The 21,595-nt window shown below is 33.3% G+C and overlaps 1 pseudogene; it reads right to left on the bottom strand.

Moving 5' to 3' along the window:
- Positions 1-5,462: 5,462 nt before the first annotated feature.
- On the bottom strand, positions 5,463-6,037 carry LOC120192911 (annotated as a pseudogene).
- Positions 6,038-21,595: the final 15,558 nt, after the last annotated feature.

Raw genomic sequence — 21,595 nt, 5'->3', positions numbered from 1 at the left:
AGGAAAGTCCTGTAGAGCAAAATGTGTGCTGAAATTGATTCATGAGGATATCTGTGGGCCAATAAAACCTTTCTAATTGAGGTAAAAATTATTTCCTTACTTTCATTGATGAGTATACCCGCAAAACATGGGTTTGCGTCTTATAGGAGAAATCAGAAGCATTTAGTGTCTTTACTAGCTTCAAGGTACTTGTTGGGAATGAAACCGAAAAAACCATTTAAGCTCTTCGCACTGACCGTGGTAGAGAATATTACTTTAAGGAATTTGAATCATTTTGTGAGAGTCATGGCATTCAGAAAGAACATACAGCTGCATATACTCCCCAACAAAATGGCGTATCAAAAAAAAGAAAAACAGAACCATGCTTAATATGGTACGGAGCACGCTTGCTGGTGGAAGGGTCCCAAAACGTTTTTGGATAGAAGCAGTAAATTGGAGAATCCATATCTTGAACAGAAGTCCAACTTTTTATGTTCAAAACATGACACCTGAAGAAGCTTGGAGTGGAAGAAGATCAGCTATATATCACTTTAGAATTTTTGGTTGCATTGCTTATGCACATGTCCGAGATGCAAAGAGGAAAAAACTTGATAATAAGGGAGAGAAGTGTGTCTTTCTAGGTGTAAGTTAAACATCTAAAACATATAAATTGTTTAATCCTTTGACAAAAAAGATTGTGATCAGCAGGGATGTACTTTTTGATGAGGAGAACATTTGGAATTGGGATGTCCTACAGCCTTCACAAACCTTTGTTGACACTGAAATTGAAGGTGAAAGGCAACAACCTTTAAAGCAGCAAAGTCAAGCAACTCTTGGGCTTGAGGATCCATCAAATGAAGTTCCAACAACTAATGCGGTGGAGGTAGCTGAACCTTGTCCTAGTCGTATTCGATGGAGACCATCTTGGATGGGAGATTTTGAAGTAACTGGCATTGGTCAGATTGAAGATCTAATCACCCACTTTGCCTTGTATGCAGATTGTCATCCAACAACTTTTAAAAGCATTGTAAAAGAGTCGAAATGGCGAAAAGCAATGGATGAAGAAATTGCAATTATAGAGAGGAATGATATATGGGAGTTGACCGAGCTTCATAAAAGGCACAAAAAAATTAGTGTCAAATGGGTGTATAAGACAAAAGTTGGAGGAGAACGGAGAACTTGACAAATATAAGGCGTGCTTGGTAGCCAAAGGTTATATATAAGTAGGAGTTTGGGGTGGATTACAAAGAAGTCTTTGCTCCTATTGCAAGGCATGATACAATCAGATTGATAAATTCGATTGCAGCTCAACACTCTTGGCCTATCTTCCAATTAGATGTAAAGTCGACATTTCTGCACGGTGAGCTTCAAGAATAGGTATTTATTAAACAACCTTCTAGTTATATTAAACATGAAAGTGAAAAATAAATTTTATAAACTGAAAAAGGCTTTATATGGGTCGAAACAAGCGCCACGTGCTTGGCACAGTAGAATTGAAGCTTATTTCTTGAAAGTTGGTTTTACCAGATGTCCTTATGAGTCTACTCTTTTCATTAAATCCATTGATGAAGGAAAAATGCTTATTGTCAGTTTATATGTTGATGATCTTATTTTCACTGGAAATTGTAGTTTCATGTTTAAGGAATTCAAAAGTTCTATGATGACTGAGTTTGAAATGTCAGATCTTGGTATGATGCATTATTTTCTGGGCATAGAAGTTGTGCAATCAGCTGACGGAATATTTCTTTCTCTAAATAAATATATTCAAGATATTCTAAGAAGGTTTGATATAAAGGATTGCAATCCAGCAAATACTCCCATTGAGTACAACTTGAAGTTGAATAAAGAAGGAAATGAAGTGGACAGCGCCCTTTACAAGCAGATTGTTGGCAGCTTAATGTATTTTAGTGGTACAAGACCTGACATAATGTATTCTGTGAGTTTGATCAACAGGTTTATGGAGAATCCTAAGGAGATGCATTCATTGGCTGCCGAGAGAATCCTTCGTTACTTGCAAGGAACGAAAGACTTTGGATTGTTTTACAGGAGATGAGAATTTTCAAATTTATTTAGGTTCACTGATAGTGATTTTGCAGGAGACTCGAGCTATAGAAAAAATACTTCAGGCTATGTTTTTATGATGGGAACCGGAGCTGTTTCATGGTCATCCAAGAAGCAATCCATTGTTACTCTATCAACAACAGAAGCTGAATTTGTTGCTGCAACAGCTTGTGCTTGTCAAGCTATTTGGTTAAGGAAAATCTTGGAGGAGCTGAAGTTCAAGAGAATGGGAGCTACAACAGTTTTTTGTGACAACAACTCAGCTATCAAACTTTCAAAAAAATCCTTTGTTACATGGCAGAAGCAAACATATTGACGTGAAGTATTTTTTTTTGAGAGATCTCAACAATGATGGGGTAATTGATCTCAAGTACTGCAAGAGTGAGGATCAGTTGGCTGATATATTCACCAAACTGCTCAAATTGTCTCTCTTTCAAAAGTTAAGGAGGTCAATGGGAGTTCGCACTTTGGAAAATCCTGTTTGAAGAGAATGTAATGTCTAGCAAACTGAAGTTCAAGGCGTTTTCCGTTTAAGGGAGGGATTGTTAATAAAATCTGTTTTCATGTGTTTAGTGATTCAGTAGTTGCTGTGCATCAAGGATTTAATGGCTACAAATCATGGGTAGTTTTTATTTCGATTTTTCCTTTGTTGCTAAGAGTCTTATTCTACTAGTGCCTAATTTTCTGGTTTTTTATTATTCAATTACCTAAATAAACAAGCTGTCAATGTTATGAATTCATTGAGTTGAATGTCATATTTTTCCTTTCCTCTGTTTTTCAACCCTATTGTTGTTATTCTTAGTAAGCTAACAATTAACACGAGGTCGTACCGAACATTGAACAGAAAAAAGAAGCACCGAAGAAGAAACACTAGATCTAAACAGCAGCAAAAAAAGGAAGTCTTTCGACCTCACCAAGTAAGATTCTAATAAGGAATGAACTGTCGTTAAAATTCTGGGTTTTCAGTACTTGTGATTTCTCTGCCGTTCACCAGTCATCCACCTCTATCTATCATTGACCTTTTTTGGGTTAATTCTTATGTTTTCAAACTCTACAGTGATCATACATCTGCCAAAGAAAAGAAAGTGACGTGCAGTCTTTTCAACATGTGATGTGAGTCGAACTTTGGACGATCATAAGAGCTTAGTTGTATTGATCGGATTTTCATGTTAATCAGACCGTGATTATATGAAATTATTACAAACTCCAAACTCCAAAAGAGGTATTTTAGAATACCTTAACTGCTGTAATTATTATTTATTTATTATTACTTCCGTTACCAGCTCTCGAACCTTGGTTGAGGTAGCCAAATGATAAGCCCTACACCAACTAGGATTAGGAGAAAGCCGGTAATACGACATCTATTATTTTACCTTATATTCATCGTTTTAGCTGGCTCCATTTAGAGCTCTAGATTCATTTGGAAATGCTTCTCAAACTAGTTTTTTTCAACCAACATTTTCACCGTAAAAATATTATTTTTTCAGTTTATTGCTTTGAGTCGATAATAACGTTTCAAACGTGAATTTTTAGCTGAAAATGAGTTGTTTGAGAATAGTTTTTCATTTCAAGGGGAATTTTAGGCCGAAATCACTTATATAAGCATTTCCAAATTTATTAGAGTTTGTGAATTTGATTCATATATTTTCCTTTGATTTTAAAGAGGGTAATTATGGCGTACTAATGTTTATGTATGAGAGACAGATATGATTGTGGGTTTTGATTTGAATAAATTAAATTATCTAAATACAAAGAGATATGGGGGACCTGAATTTCAAGGCTCAACTCAAAATAATATCATATTCCAATTGGACGCCCAATCTTACAAGTTTTTCGAGTTATGGGCCTGGCCTTCTCTAAAACAGTTTATTTTTCATTTTAGTCCCTCATCTATGCTAAACGTTGTTATTTAGTTGTGAACTTACTATTAGTTGTAGGGCTGAGCAACGAAACCGAGAAAATTAAAAAACCGAACGAATTGAGTAAAACGGTTCGGTTCAGATTTACCTATAAATAATTCAGATTCGGGTTGATTTAAAGAATCAAATCTATTGATTCGATTCGATTCAAATTTTTCATAAAGACCCATTTGACCCGTATTGAACCGAATATCCGGTTACCAACTTCCCATAAGCCCAATTAAAGTTAACACAATGTAGAAAACCCTAACATTCTTCACTCTTCAGCACAGCCGTTCTCTTCTCCACTCTTCACTACGGCACTACCCAGTACCAAATCTCTAACTTTCCCCAATCTTTTCTACCTTTTTTCTTAACTTTCCTACCCACGCACGCACTTATCACAGCGCAGGCGCAGCCACCGGTACTATCACGCTACTGTCCTACTGCCGACCATCGAGTATGTCTCTCTTTTATTATGATATCTTATTGTTAAAAACTTAACGGTGATATTACGTGTTATCATAAGATAATGTCATGTCATCATTGAAAAAAATAAAAAAAAATGTCATATCAAGAGTTCTGTTAATTTTTTCAATGATGTGTCAAATTAAAATTTAAACTAAACTTTAGTTATGATTTAAAAAAAAAAAGTTTAAGTACCAAAATTGAATAAAAATAATAGATTAGATGCTAAACTTTTAATTTATCTAATTTTTTTTAATAAATTTTATGCTAATATAAAAATTAAAATTACAAATTATAAGCCAGAGCCGGGGGGCCTTGGGGCCCCAATGGCCCTCCGTCCCTGCAGTGAGTGAAGTTAAACTAGGATCTCAGTCTTGTGTCTTAGACTCTTAATTACGAGAAATTATTTTATGGATTGACTCACCACATTATCTATTGTCCCAATGGATGATAGTTACAAATTTCGAATTAGTTGCCAAACAATCACTCACCTCTTATTTAAATATAGGAAAGATGTGATTCACTTGGAAAAAAATGATATGAAAAAATATTATTGGTTAGGAACGTGGTGAGACATGACCATCTAATAATCTTCTTATTTACCCCCACTCTTTGAGGTCTGATATTTGTTTAATATCTCAAAATTGCCTATAATTGACTTTACAACCATCTAATTATGGTTTTAATCATTTTATTATGCATGCATGGAGTTTAAAGTGCATTTGACTTATAACTGAATAATAGTAAAGAAATTACTTCAATCACAACAATGAACGGTATTATTAATTTGAACGTACTGATAATTTTATAAACGTAGATGACGCGATTAGCCCGGTTAAATATAAATAGAAAGGAAAATAAATTAAAAATAATTAATCTCAAACCCTAAAAATTGAAGGAGGGAGAGTGAATTAACTGTGAACCTTAGCTTGCCAAATAGACGTGCCATTATAACCTCAAAACTCAAAGCATTTATGTAGTATAATGCCAAATACGTTCATAGCCAGCCAAGACAAGAGCTTGTTGAAACCTTTATGCACTTCTTTTCCTTCTTTCTTTTTTACAGACATGTCAAGAAGTAGTGCTGTGGTTGAGCTTCTCCGTCTAGCCACGACGAGTCTCCGGCGAACGTCCACCTACAAGAATTCCACCGGCAGGCATCCTCTGTTCATCAACTCCGGCAGTTTTATTTCCTCCCAGAAATTGTCCCCGTACCCGGACGATTCTTCTTGAATTTTCTTCGACGAAGTGGCCAAATGAGCAGCCTTAGCCGCGGCGACTTGAATATCTCGAGCCTTGCACGTCGAGGTTATAGGCAAATCATCCACTTCGTCGGGGAAGTTGAGCCGCGCTTTGTGTCCTTGCAAGCAAAGCGCCGCTACGTCGTAGGCCTTCGCAGCCATTTCCGGCACGGGGAACGAGCCGAGCCAAATGCGTGACTTCTTGCGCGGCTCCCGAATCTCGGACACCCATTTGCCCCAACGCCTCATACGGACACCTCGGTAGATGAGATGCCGTGTGCCGCCTCCCTTCGGATCGTATTTCGGGTGAATCTCAACGGCGGTGGAGGATTCAGGGGAGGCGGTGGAGGCGTTCAAGTCATCTCCAGTATATGGTGGTGGTTGCTTCATTACATTAAAGCAGCTTCCTGAAAGTGTTGCGAGAGCATTTATATAAGCTTAAGCGCCACTTGTTTACGTTAGGATTGCGACAATAACCACTGCTTTTTCTTAGGTCTAATTTGTTTCTTAGCACTTATACTTTCTAAACATTTAAAACTTAGTCCTCTATTTTTTATTTCATGAATTTATCCATCTACTCTTTTGATTCAATAATTGAATTGTCTAATGGTTAGAACTCTTAAACCATATTCAACATATTTACTTGTTTATTCGACCCTCCACACAAGTAATATGGGCCGTTGAGAAAACATTTATCTTAAAAATGTCACATAATCCAATTTATTAAGATTAAAAGTAGAGATATCAAATTTTAAATGTACGAAAATAAAAAAATAAAAACATAATTAAACATTTTCACTATAAAACCATTATTATATACTATTATTTTAGCGAAAAACACTAAAATGAGAGTAATTTAATAAGTTTAAAACGATTTTATATATAGTTGGATTGACTAATAAAAGTTAACCGGCGGGCATTAACCAACATCAAAGCCGATGTCGCCATCGATTAAACAAAATTAAAGAATAAAAAGTTGGATTGACTAATAAAATTGACACAAATTGTAAATAAAAAAAAGAAAGAGAGAGAAGAGGAGGAAGAAAGCAACTAATTTATAATTAAGATATTTAAATCAAAACGTTTTGAGTTGTTAATTATATATAAAATGGTAATATAGATATGAAAGCATGAGATCTTAGTTTACTTAATGAAATTATAGAAATTTTAAAATTTAATGTTGAAATTTAATTAAGTTTAAATTTATTCTGGTTAAAATTTGAATATTTTTTTAATTATCAATTTGATGGATTAATTTTAATTATTAATGGTAAAAATAAGCAACTTAGTAATTATAAATATTTATTTAATATTATTTGGGTGAACTATTTGTTATAAGCAACTCATTTTTGTCTCTTTATTTGACTACTCAACTTTAAATATTTTTATTTTCATCATTAAGTTTTTGAATTTCGCTCATTTCGATGACTCAACCGTTGTGCCTTTAACATTTTTTAATTTTTTTTGGATAAATTAATACTAAAAAACTCTGAAACTTTTCTCTCAAACATACATTTTTGAATTCTCTTTGATTCAGAAAGAGAAAAGTCAAGATTAGAAGGTGAAATTGTATATCGTAAAAGATAAAATTAAATATTTTTATTTGAATTTGGCCGTTTAGAGAAAAGCAAATTAAGAAAAAAAAAGGGAGAAAGATGAAAGTTTTGATATTAATTACCGCAAAAAATGGTTGGTGACAGAGAAGAATTTCAACTACAGGAAGGAAGAAGGTTACAATTTTAGGAAATTTTTAGAAACAAAAAGCTATTAGACACTTGAGGATTGAATGGCCAAAACGTGTGAATTTAAAAAAATTTAGTAATGAAACTGAAATATTTTAAAGTTGACTAACCAAAGCAAAAATATGAGTAAAGTTGAATGGCAAAAAGGTAGAATACCCGCATTATATGAATCAGTTATATATCAAATAATCATACGTTAACATCTGGCATTGAAGTTAGGGGTGAGCAACACCGGGTACCCGTTTATTTTTTTGGGAACCAGAACCGGTTGCACCGGTTCTTAAAAAATGGGAACCGAAACCAGAACCTGTTCAACCGGTTCCTAAAAATTGGGATCCGGAACCTGTAGATACCGATACTAATTCCGGGTACCCTTTAATTTTGACAACTTTCTCATTCAACCTGTTAATTGTTACACATTAAGTGGGATGTTATGCCACCTCCACGTTAAAATTGGCTCTTTTATAACCTGTTAATTTATTAAACTAAAATACTACTACTTATCACAAGTAGAACTCTTTTCTATACAAAATTTATCCACCATTTCATACTTAAATAGTAATAAAAACACTAACCCAAAGTACATATTACGAAAACGCAAAGTTAGAAATCAATTACAACAAGTTTAATTCAAATTCAAAAAGTATAGGTCTCAAAACGCATAAAGTCCAAACCAAGTACGTTTACAACTAAAAGATATTACACAATATTTGTAATTCCAACGCAATTTGCAGCCCATTCTCAAACTTTGATGCGGTGATGCCCTTGATGCTCTCCTGACTCCTAGCACAAAGACAAATAAGTTATTAAAACATGCCCCAATTTGTAATAAAAATGTATTAAACTTACATGTAAGAAAATAATAAATGACAATATGAATTGTAGTTTACCTTGAATGAAATTCTTTAGTAGTTTTTACCAATGACATCATTAATTTGTGTCACGCAACTATTACTCAATTCTGAAAACAAAAAACATTCACTAAGTTATAATATACATATAATTTGATAAATGAATAAAGAAAGTAAAAGTATTACCTTCTTCATATTTCTCAATATCCTCCAATAGTATACCGTTTTTAGCCGGGTACTCAATCGGTTTTGGTTTCAAAATTTTGAGAATCGTAACTGATGTCAACAGGGTCCTTATTTTGCTACCCGGAACCGGAACATCTAGGATCTTCTCTGGTTTTGGAACAAGGTTTTAGAGAAAACCAAATTAAGAAAAAAAAGGGAGAAAGTGTTTTGATATTAAATACCGAAAAAATGGTTGGTGACAGAAGAATTTCAACTACAGGAAGGAAGAAGGTTACAATTTTAGGAAATTTTTAGAAACAAAAAGTTATTGGACACTTGAGAATTGAATGGCCAAAACGAGTGAATTTAAAAAATTTAGTAACGAAACTGAAATATTTTAAAGTTGACTAACCAGAGCAAAAATATGAGTAAAGTTGAATGGCAAGAAGGTAGAATACCCACATTACATTAATCAGTTATATATCAAATAATCAGACCTTAACATCTGGCATTGAAGTAGGAGTAGAGCAGATTGGTGGAGCATCGAGAAAGAGTGGCTCCTAAATGACCAAATCACCCTTTAATGTTGTGAAGGAGTTCCCAAAGGTTGAGGGAGAGAATAGGGCTCAAGGAAAAACAACGGATTTAGCCGTTCGGTATCTTTAAAGATTTGCTATCATCCGATAATTAGGGCCGTAAATGAGGCGAGGCAAATCGTGAGTTACTCGAGATCGATTTGATAAATACTCGGATTGAATGAACTCGACTCGAGCTCGACTCGAATTTTAACGACCCGAAATGAACTACTTGATACTCGACTCGAAAAGTGGTGAGCAGCTCAAAAATATAATATATAAAGATTTTATTTTTTAAAAAACAAATTATTAATAATATTAAAATTTGTGTCGATTTTTTTTAAAAAAACACACAGTAAGGCTTTCATGTATTTAAGGTTCAGGTTCAAGTTTGAGTTTGAAGCTTCAATCTAGTTAAGTTTAAGATTTTTTTTTTCATTTCGAGCCTTTTCGAGCTGTTCACGAGCTTCAGTTCAGGATTTCGAGTTCGAGTGCGAGTTTTCTAGTCGAGTCGAGTCGAGCTCTATTTCAGAGTTTTCGAGTCGAGTCGAGCTCAGCAATACTTAAGCTCGACTCGGCTCGTTTACACCCCTACGTAATAACCATTTGCACTAACTAAAGTGGCTCCGTGGTAAAAGAATTGTAGTTATTATTTGAGGACCTGGGTTCGAACATCATAGATGTCAGGGGTGTGAGCGATTAATGTCAAAAGATTAAAGTTATCTTTTGAATAAATACTGCCATGTACTTACCCGAGATTATTTAAAAAAAAAAAACAAAATTGAATGCATGATGTAGAAGGGGGTCCATGCATGTGTTGGAATGAAAGCTATATGATACTACACGTCCTTAAATTACGAAAAAGAAAAGCTTATGTGAAATCCAAGTCCAATTACTACGCCACCAATGAAACGGAGATTGTCTAAACAAATTAAATGCAGCGGTCCATTCTTCATTGGAGGAAACATGTGTACCCGACATTTATAACATGTAAAACGTGAATCTCCACATATTTCTGATTTTTTTTCTAGCTATTCAATGGAGCTCACAAGTTAGTTATTGTTAAAAGTTTGTGAACGTATAATGATTTGAAGAGGATAAATCCATCACGTAGCGCAGTAAGGTAGGATTAGGATTAAAATTCAAGTCTTGTTTAACCCATTCTCTCTCTGGTAGATGAATGTCTCTAATCATAAAATTTGTTGAATTTTTTTCAAATAACCAGATAACATATAATTAAGTATAATAGCGTAATAAAATAAGTTAACTTTTCAACAGTCCAACTTCAACCTAAAAATTAGAAGTTTCTATTCGACATGATCCAATATTTAAAAGGATTTGTCATCTCAAATCTACCCTAAACTCGTCCTGATTCAATTCGATCATGTCAAACTACAGAGCTGTGATAACCGTCGTTTTATATCAAAATAATTCCGGCTTCTTAAATAGAAAGAAAAATGTAGTATAGAGAAGTAGGGTCGATCCACAGGGACTGCGGTGTTTCTGATTTAGTAAAATTGTTTCTTGGTTTTAGGAGGAGATAGAATTCCAGGTAAAATTAAAAATATTTAATAAAATAAAATAGATAATAATAAATAAAAGTGAAAATAATAAAATAATAAATAATAGTAGTAAAATAAAAAGGGTTTTTAAAAATTGTTTTTAAAATAAAAAATAAGATTAAATAAAAGAAATAATAAATAAATAATCTAAAGAGATATGGATAAAGAAAACTTATAGTGAAAGCAGCCTCACACTTCAGATTTGCCTTAAATTCCTCGGATCATTGAAACATATTTTTACTTCAAGATTCACGTTGGCTTACAAGGACAATTCTTCGCTGCCAACTCGGATTGTGTTGTTTCAAAATAACTGAATCCGATCTCAGTTTCCACTTAGGAAACAATTTTACTAAGTGTGTTCTTGGGAAGTTGAATATGCTTCAATAAGCAAATCCTTCTTCAAACGTTAACCATAACAATATCCAGACCAATGTCGAAATCGTTTTGATTTGAAAAGTAATCTCATGAAACAGAGAGAGAAATCCGAAGCAATTTAAATACCTTACAATTCTCACGTTTGGAATTGAGCCTTCGCTTTAGTCTTCGGTTTGAAAGAAAATTAGCTAAGCATGACCAAAGTCATACTTAGCATAATTGAAAAGTATGCGAAAAATAGAGAGAAAGCTAGAAAAAAAGAAGAAGATTTTATTCTCAGATGAGAAAGATATATTTCTAGGCTTACCCTGAGAGGGTATTTATAGCCTTCAAATTCCTAAAAACAAGCTAAAACATCTTAAATCATAATTAAAACACTTAAAACTATTTAAACTAAAATACCTAAAAAATAATATTTAAAAATAATATTCTAAATCATAATTAAAATACTAAAACCTATTTAAACTAAAATACCTAAAAGAAAGATAAAATATAAAAATAATATCCTAAACTTGAGTTTAATTCAAATCCAAATTTCAGCCAGCTTTGATTCCGAAAATAAAAAAAAAACTGCAGAGTTCTATCCTTTTTGTGCAATTTTCAGAATTTGACGTCATACACAGAAAATGAATCAAAACAAACAATTAAGCCACAAAAACCAATGATTAAGGAGTAATTTAAAAGTAAAATATTAACTAAATTAAGCACTTATCAAATTGCCCCTCACTTATTCAATACTTGTCCTCAAGCATTCATCAATTAATACATCCAAATCACAAGTTCCCATCTTCAATTTCAATTTATTCCTCAAACTTCCAATCGAACTAAGTCCATGATATTTACCGAATTCAATTAACAATCAAGCAAAGGTACAACCAAGAAAATTTAAAGTAAGCAAGATATCTCAATTAATTGTCAACTTCAATAAAACATGACTCAATACCTCACAAAAATTCACACATATCCGCTCAAAGTGTTTGGGGTAAATGAAATAATCGCTCAAACTGAAACTAACCAAAATATTACCATAGACTTGGAATCCAATCAAGTCTCCACTACGAAAAATGAACATAATGCAATAATCAAGGGGTCTTTAAACAAGGTGTAACGAGGATTAGGTTAGGGTAGGGAAAGGCCGAAAAGAAAGGTTTAAAATACCGAAACAAGAGATCAAAATAATTAAGAATAATCCACGAATTAACATGAAGCACAATGAAGAACAAAACAAGGAAAAAGAATAGATGAAACACAATTGAAGCTATCGATTTTTCCTTCCCCTTTTTTTGTTTTTTTTCGAACAAAGGTTTTTTTTGAAACATTGAATTTTTTTTCATGGAACAACAATGATACAAGATCTCAAGTCTCGGCAAGAGTGTGAAAAGAGAGGAAAAATAAAAAGAAAGACTTCAGCTTTAATTATGAGGTGTAAAATAAGGAAAGGGAAATAAGCTCAAATGTGGTTCACTAGTGGATATATAAACAGGTAGGCTTTTTGGGAAGAGTGGGATTTATCCTAGGTGTCCCTATCACATTAAAATATTACGTTCAACATGTCGTCTCGATATGCATTGTGATTACAAGTTCTAGAATAACCTAATTAGTTCGGCACATACAAGTCAAACAATGAGCAAGAAAAAAAATGTATGCTCGTTAGGCTCAAATCTCACAAGAAAAATTTATATGCATTGAGTCAATTTCATCTCTATCGAAAAAAGCATGAAATATCAATACTCAACAAAATATTCACTAGCTATATCAATCACCAATCATGCAAATTAAATTCGATAAAAAACATGGTCATAATCCAAAAGGAAGCAAGAGTATAAAGCGAAATTCAAGACTAGCAACCAACAATCCCAACATATCAACATCAGAATAACTCAATTTCTAATAATTAAACAAGTCAAGGAAAAATTTGACACATGTTATCCTTCCCCCTCACTTAATTTCTTTTTCCAAAACGTATGTCGAATTTAAAAACAAAGAGAGTGAAAAAGAATACTCCCCAATCTAGTGGCGACCGCGGCCACGGTCATATCGAGACGAGCCCAGGCGAAGGTAAGAAATATTCGATCGAAATTCAAATCTCTTCAGAGAAAATAAAATAAAATAAATAGAATGAAAATAAAGATTTCTAAAAAAATAAAATAAAACGAAATAAAATAAAAAAATTAGAACGAAATGGGTTGCCTCCCATCAAACGCTTTTGTGTAACGTCGTTAGCTCGACGACCTGATTTTTCAAAGCGTGGGTTCCTCTAAATTGATTTCTTTGATTAGACCAACCGGAGCATTTTCATAATTCAACTTTAGTCTTTGACCGTTAACTTTAAATCGAACTCCTGAGTTATCTTCAACTTCAACAGCACCGTGAGGAAATACTTGAGTTACTATAAACGGTCTAAGCCATTTTGATTTGAGCTTTCCTGCAAAAAGTTTAAATTTGGAGTTAAATAATAAAACATTTTGACTGAAAGAAAAAGTTTTAAAAGAAATTCTACTATCGTGAAATTCTTTTGTTTTTTCTTTAAATATCCGAGCATTATCATAGGCATTTCTTCGGATTTCCTCAAGTTCTTGAATGTTACATTGTTTAACGACCCAATAAACACGATGTTCTAACTCAACTGGTAAATGACATGGTTTACTGAAAACAAGCTGGTATGGTGACATCCCAATGAGACCTTTATAAGCAGTTCGATATGCCCAAAGTGCATCGATTAATTTTAAACTCCAATCCTTTCTGTTCGGTTTAACAATTTTCTCAAGAATTGTTTTAATTTCCCGATTTGATACTTCTGACTGTCTATTTGTTTGTGGATTGTAAGCGGTAGCAATTCTTTAGTTACTCCAAATTTCTTCATTAACGGCTCGATGGCTCGATTTATGAAATGTGTTCCTCTGTTGCTTATTACAGCTCGTGGCGTGCCAAACCTGGAAAAAATATTTTTCAAAAAATTAATTGTAGTTTTAGCATCATAATTTCGAGTGGCCTTAGCTTCCACCCATTTAGAAACATAATCTACAGCTAAAATAATATAAGTATTTCCAAATGATGAAGTAAAAGGGCCCATATAATCGATTCCCCAAACATAAAAATTTCACAAACTTGTATAGAATTAAGCGAAATTTCATTCATACGACTTAAATTACCTGTACGTTGACATCTTTCACAAGATTTACAAAACATATAAGAGTCCCAAAAGATGTTAGGCCAATAGAAACCGCATTCAAGAATTTTATGGGTTGTACGTTTTAGCCCAAAATGATCACGCAAGAGTAAGAATGACAAAATTGTAAAATTGAATTTACCTCGCTTTCAGCAATACATCGTCGAATTACTTGATCCGAGTAGTGCTTCCATAAATAAGGATCATCCCAAATATAGTATCGGGATTCCCGCTTAATTCGATTGATTTCAGCTCTCGACAAATCTAATGGTAACTTACCTGTGGCTAAATAATTAACCATGTCGCAAACCATGGGTTTATGCTTTGCGCCACCATAAGTTTTTCTTCAGGAAATTCTTCTCTAAGTGGTGGTTCGGATGTAGAAAGGGGAATTTGACTCAAGTGATCTGCTACCAGATTTTCAAATCCCTTTTTGTCTTTAATTTCCAAGTTAAACTCTTGCAAAAGCATGATCCATCAAATAAGCCTCGATTTGTGCTCATCAAATACCTTATAGCTGCATGATCAGAAAAACAATAATTTTAGTGCCAAGCAAATAGGATCTAAATTTTTCTAAAGCAAAATTATAGCAAAAAGTTCTTTTTCCGTAGTCTAATAATTTTTCTGAGCCGAGTCCAAAGTTCGGGATGCATAGGCTATGACATGTGACTCTTTTCCTATTTTTTGCCAAGAACGGCTCCAACGCTAGTATCCAATGCATCACACATAAGTTCAAAGGGATGATTCCAATCTGGCTGCTGAACAATTGGAGCTGAAATAAGCTTTTCCTTTAATGAATCGAAAGACTCCTTGCATTTTGAATTTAAGTCAAAGTCTTGATCCTTTTGAAGTAGATTGCATAAAGGTTGTGCTATCTTCGAAAAATCCTTAATAAACCTACGGTAAAATCCTGTATGGCCAAGAAAAGAACGAATTTTCCTCACAGTTGTGGGGTAAGGAAGTGAGCGTATAAAATCTGTTTTAGCTTTATTAATCGCAATCCCTTTTGAGGAAACAATATGACCTAAAATTAACCCTTTATCAATCATAAAATGACATTTTTCATAGTTTAAAACAAGGTTATATTCTAAGCATCTTTTAAGCACATTAGTTAAATTATCAAGACATTCATTAAAAGAATTATCATAAACCGTGAAGTCATCCATAAAGACTTTGATGCCATTCTCCACATAGTCGGAAAATATACTTAACATGCATCTTTGGAAGGTGGCCGGTGCGTTACAAAGACCAAAGGGCATTTGTCTATATGTAAATGTACCGAAGGCACAAGTAAAAGTCATTTTTTTCTTGATCCTCTAGCGCTACTGGGATTTGAAAAAAACCTAAAAAACCATCAAGGCAACAATAATGAGTTTTCCCATCTAATCTTTCAATCATTTGATCTATAAAAGGAAGAGGAAAATGATCTTTTCGAGTAAGAGAGTTCAACTTCCTGTAATCAATACAAACTCGCCATCCATTTTGAACTCTTGTAGGCACTAACTCCCCTTCTTGATTTTCGACCACTGTGACTCCTGTTTTCTTGAGGGCCACGTAAATTGGACTTACCCAATTACAATATGATATTAGATAGATTACTTCAGCATCAAGGAGTTTCTGAATTTCTTTCTTTACTACTTCCATCATCAGTGGATTTAATCGACGTTGTCCTTCTCGTGATGGCTTTGCTCCTTCTTCGACTTTGATCTTGTGCATGCAAGTCGAGGGACTTAATCATTTAATGTCGGTAATGGTCCATCCTATGGCTTCTTTATGAGAGAGAACACCACTACTACCTAAGCTTCCTCTTCTCATTCAGATAATTTACTTGAGATGATCACATGCAAAGTTTCATTTTCGCCCAAAAAGACATATTTGAAATGCTCCGATAATTGCTTTAATTCTACCTCAGGTGCCTGCAAAACAAAAGGTAAAATTTTAGTTTTAGAGGAAGATAAAGTAAATCAGAATTGATTGAATTAATATTTTAAAACTCATTTTCTTCCTCTTCATGGACAAAGTTCAGGATCCTTAAAAAGATCATAAGAAAAATTATATTAAATATATTAAACATCGATCTTTGTATGTGCGGTGCTTAGGAAGGGTCGACCTAAAAGTACCTCGAAATTAGTATCAGACATGTCATGTTGTCAATGACATAGAAATCTGTAGGAAAAAAATAATACATCAACCTTTACTAAGACGTTTTCCATTACTTTCACTGGATAGATCACAGATCGATCAACAAATTGTGTGGTTATTCATGTTTCCTTCAAAGGCTCGTTAGTAATCATTTTATATATAGAAAATGACATAACATTAATTGAAGCTCTAAGTCACATATTGCACGTTTAATTTTAAAATCACATATTTTGCAAGGTATAGCGAACATACCTTTATCCTTCATCTTTGGTGGGAGCTTTCATTGAAAAATCTCCCAAATTTACCTTTTCGTGCCCTATTAATTTCCTCTTTGTAGTGCAAAGTTCTTTTAAAAATCGAGCATACCTTGGTACTTGTCAAATTACTTCAAGCTTGAACTTTTTGGAACATCTCTAAGATCTCCTTTTCTTCAGCTCTTTTATCACGCTTCATCAATCTTGATGGGAAGGGTGGTGGCTTGATTTCATGAGAAGAAAGAGAATAATGGGTGTTAGACATACCTTGTATTTCTGAAGGTGGCGTGTTCTCTTGTTCTTTCTGATGTGCTGTTTTTTTGCTGGAACTTCGGGTGAGATAACTTTTCCACTTCGGATTGTGATGGCACTAATATTCTTTCTCGGATTTAACTCCGTTTGAGAAGGTAATATTCCTTGTGATTCCAATTTTCTCATAGTTTAAGCTAGTCGACTTACTTGGTTATCTAACTCTTGAAGATGTATTTCGATTCGGCTTTGGAATTTTTCCTGGGATGCAATGAACTTTTCTTGTGAAATTGCTAACTTTCCTAAGAGTTCCTCCAATGATGTCTTTGATTTTCCGCGTAGCTGAAGTTTGGGTGGTCTCACTATCCTGGATTATAAGTATTGTTGTATGGGTTGTATTGTCTTTGTGGAGGACCTGGAAAGTTCCTTACTGCATTGATTTTTCCATTGCATCCTTCTTGTATCAGCGGGCAATAATCCGTTAGATGGCCTAGCTTTGTGCATATCCTACATGTTCTTATTGCTTCAGATTTTCCTGTAACAAGTGACTTAACTACTTCAGTTAATTTATCTAACTTATTTTCGAGGGAAAATGTACTTATCTCGTGAACTCGTCGGCTGGGTTCACTTGAAAACTGTTGAGAGTTGGCTTCCATGGTTGAAATCAATTCCCTTGCTGTTGTTGGGGTCATGTTGACTAATGCTCCTCCACTGGCGGCATCTACCATTTTCATCTCCATTGGTAAAAGACCTTCATAAAAGTATTGAAGTAATGTTTGCTCACTTAATATGTGTTGCAGACATTGTGCGTAAAGCTTTTTAAATCGCTTCCAATGGTTATAAAAACTTTCTTCGCTTTTTTGTTGAATGGAAAGAATGCTCCTTCGTAACTCGCATGCTTTAGCCGCTAGAAAGAATATGTCAAGAAAAATTCGATTCATGTCAGCCCATGAATTAACTGAATTGGGAGGTAAATAAAATAACCAATCTTTAGCCAAATCGGCTAAAGAGAAAGAGAAAGCTCTCAATTTAATTCGATCCTTAGTAACTCCCTGTGGTTTCTGCTAGTGCAAACCATATTGAATTCCAACAAGTGTTTGTGAGGATCTTCAGTGGGAAAGCCGTGGAAAGTGGGAAGAAGATGAATAGTCCCGTCTTTAATTGAAACGGAGTCCCGCCACTAGGAAAATTAAAGCATAATGGTGTCTGAGTAACAGGAGTTGTGGCTAGCTCTCAGATCGTTTGTTCTTCTTTTGCCATCGGGATTTGATATTCGTTGTATGCGTCTGCTTCAGAGTTTGTCTCTGGATCTAGATCTGCTAATTCACCTGGGTTCCTTTTGGTTATAAATCAAAAACTAGAAAAATAAATCAGTACTTGCCGTTAGTCCCCAACAACGACGTCAATTTGATAACCGTCGTTTTGCTATCAAAATAATTCCAGCTTCTTAAATAGAAAGGAAAAAGTAGTATAGAGAAGTAGTGTCATCTACAGGGACTGTGGTGTTTCTGATTTAGTAAAATTGTTTCTTGGTTTTAGGAGGAGATAGAATTCCAGGTAAAATTGAAAAGATTTAATAAAATAAAATAGATAATAATAAATAAAAGGGAAAATAATAAAATAATAAATAATAATAGTAAAATAAAAAGGGCATTTTAAAAGTTGTTTTTAAAATAAAATATAAGAATTAAATTAAAGAAATAACTAAATAAATAATCTAAAGAGATAGGGATAAAAATAGACTTCTGCTTTGCCTCAAATTCCTCGGATCATCGAAACAAATTTTTACTTCAAGATTCACGTCGGCTTACAAGGACAATTCTTTGCTGCCAACTCAGATTGTGTTGTTTTAAAATAACTGATTCCGATCTCAGTTTCCTCTTATCAAACAATTTTTCTAAGTGTGTTCTCGGGAAGTTGAATATGCTTCAATAAGCAAATCCTTTTTCAAAAGTTAACCATAACAATATTCGGACCAATGTCGAAATCGTTTTGATTTGAAAAGTAATCTCATGAAACAGAGAGAGAAATCCGAAGTGATTTAAGTACCTTATAATTCTCACGTTTGGAATTGAGCCTTCGCTTTAGTCTTCGGCTTGAAAGAAAATTATCTAAGCATGACCAAAGTCATACATAGCATAATTGAAAAGTATGCGAAAAATAGAGAGAAAGCTAGAAAAAAAAGAAGATTTTATTTTCAGATGAGAGATATATGTTTCTAGGCTTACCCCGAGAGGGTATTTATAGCCTTCAAATTCCTAAAAACAAGCTAAAACCTCTTAAATCCTAATTAAAACACTTAAAACTATTTAAACTAAAATACCTAAAAAAATAATATTTAAAATAATATTCTAAATCCTAATTAAAATATAAAACCTATTTAAATTAAAATACCTAAAACAAAGATAAAATATAAAAATAATATCTTAAACTTGAGTTTAATTCAAATCCAAATTTCAACTGGTTTGATTCCGTGCTATGTCAGAACAACTATTTGACGATTGCATGCTACGAAAAATTGCAGAGGGAATCAAATCAAAGGCCACCTTTATTTAGTGATGATCTATATCCCAACGTTTATGTTGTGACATTAGACAGTAACAGGAACTAGAATAAAGAACAACCAACCGAAGTGTGACACGATCAGATCTTCATTAATATGACTTTTAATGTTAGTGTTAAAGTAGTTATATAATTTCTGGTTTGTGTTTTCATCCCAAGCTTAACTTTAGCTAATGTACTGGTCAGGCCCCACTTAATTATCACACGATCGACTTTTTTTTTGCTATTGTTTTAATTTATAATATTTAAAGTAGAGTTAGAATTAAATATCAGAAGAATTAATAGTTGAGGGTGGCAGGCTTGGAGGATGAACACGTGCGAGACAAAAAGAAGACGAAAGTAGATAGGTTTAGAATTATATACTGTTACAAATTTGAGAGCCGAAAAAATAACCAAAGCGATATTAATATAAAATAAGACATGAGAAAAATATTTAACGTGATTCAGCCTTGTCTACCTCTACGGGCGAGATAACCAACGATTCACTATAAACGTAGAGAACAAAAAGAATACAATGGGTTAGAATTTACTTAATTTTGTTTGTTCTAACAGCTATAGTTGTGGTTAGCCCATTCAAGAATAGCTTTCGAAGAGTGACTTGGGAATATCGATTACTAGAGAGAAAGTAAAATTAATGGGTTGGGCCTTGCAGACTATAACCAACATGAATCCTGTGAGAAAAATCCATTTCAATGATCAACATAATTGAAACAAAGCTAGTTCGAGACAATTTTATCATTACTATTTTTAATCTTAATTTACGCTACCTTTATCTCAATTTCAATCCTTTAATTCTCTATTTATCATCTTTACTTATTGTTCATCTCATTCACGCCACCCCCTTTTACTTATTACAGTTTCTTGGACTGAAATCAATACACAATTGCATCATAAATTACTAAGTCCATGTGGATCGACTCTCTTTCATTGTATTATTCTTAATTTTGTTTATTTTATTTTAAAGAGGATTTATTTTGTTTTGACGAGTAAAATGACGCTTGTCAGACACCTATAATAATAATATGTGACAGTTATAAGGTATTTTATGTGTAGTCCAAAAATTAGTCTTTTGTTCGACATAACTTATTGTCAATGTTTAATTACTACTATAAGAGTACTATTTATTTTTAATATTATTGTCCAAAGACTTGATATTGATATAGTGTTTGATATCTTGTAATGGGAATTAGTCATTATTTTGAATTTATTGTTTGCTTATGTGAGCTTGTTGTTTATTTTGTTCATCTAGTTCTTTTTCCGTTATAGTTTCTGCTAATATCTATTTTATTTTCATGCTTAATGAGACAAGTTTTAAGTAACAGAAAAATGCACTTACATAAGGTTTTCGTTGTATGAACATAGACTTTGCACTAAGGAAAGAACAATTTTCACATCTCATGGGGGATTACATCCTTAATTGGATTTTGAGAAGTAGTATTTGTTCAAATTGCATAAGTGTAGTAGTCATGAAGCACAATATTTTAGAGGTCTTTAGGACATAATTTGAAAAGATTATTAAGGCTAATTGTTTCCTGACGGAATTAATAAATGTTTTCCCAAAAACAATATGGTTCAAATGACATCACTTTTGACTTCTTTGACGTCAATAAAGTATAAGTGTCAAGGAAATGTGAGGGAGTACATTATGTATATGTTTCATATTGCTTCAAAATTTAAGGCATTTAAGATCAAGTACTTTTTCTGAAGAATTACTTGTTCTTGTGATTTCAGTATTGCTTCCTATATAGTTTAATCACTCAAAGGGAGAAATGAACTTTAGCTGAGCTCATTTCTCATTATGTGTAAGAGAAAGAAATATTAAAGCATATTAAATTTGAAAGTACTCACTTGAAAAGGGGAAAAAAGATAAGGACAAAAAAAATCAAAATGTAGTTGTTAAGGGTCCAATTCAAAAGAGACACCAATATGTTACAAAGGTTGTTTTCTTTTGAGATAAGTTAGGATATATGAGGAGAAAGAATTTTAAAACATTAAGCAACTACTTTGGTTATTCTTAGCGATCCAGGGGTTATAAATTTGAGGCTTAAGGGTCATTGTTGCCCTTGTAGTAGACAAAATTTATTAATTTAGCCCTCAAAGTTGTTTAATTTCATCATTTTATATCGTTGACTTTGTTGACTAATAGAATCGTTAGTTTCTGCTAATAGGGACGCCAAATGTTTCCACTCAGATAATATTACTACGTGTCTAGTTGATGACATGAAAATTATTTCAAAAATAAAAATATTTTAAGCGACCATTACTTAATGGTATAATCAATATACCTTATTGGAAGAATAAA

Source organism: Hibiscus syriacus, unplaced genomic scaffold, assembly GCF_006381635.1.
Source record: "Hibiscus syriacus cultivar Baekdansim isolate YM2019G1 unplaced genomic scaffold, ASM638163v2 tig00116983_pilon, whole genome shotgun sequence".
In the NCBI taxonomy this organism is placed as follows: Eukaryota; Viridiplantae; Streptophyta; class Magnoliopsida; order Malvales; family Malvaceae; genus Hibiscus; species Hibiscus syriacus.
The sequence above is the reverse complement of the archived record's forward strand: the minus strand, read 5'-3'. Positions and strand labels throughout refer to the sequence as shown.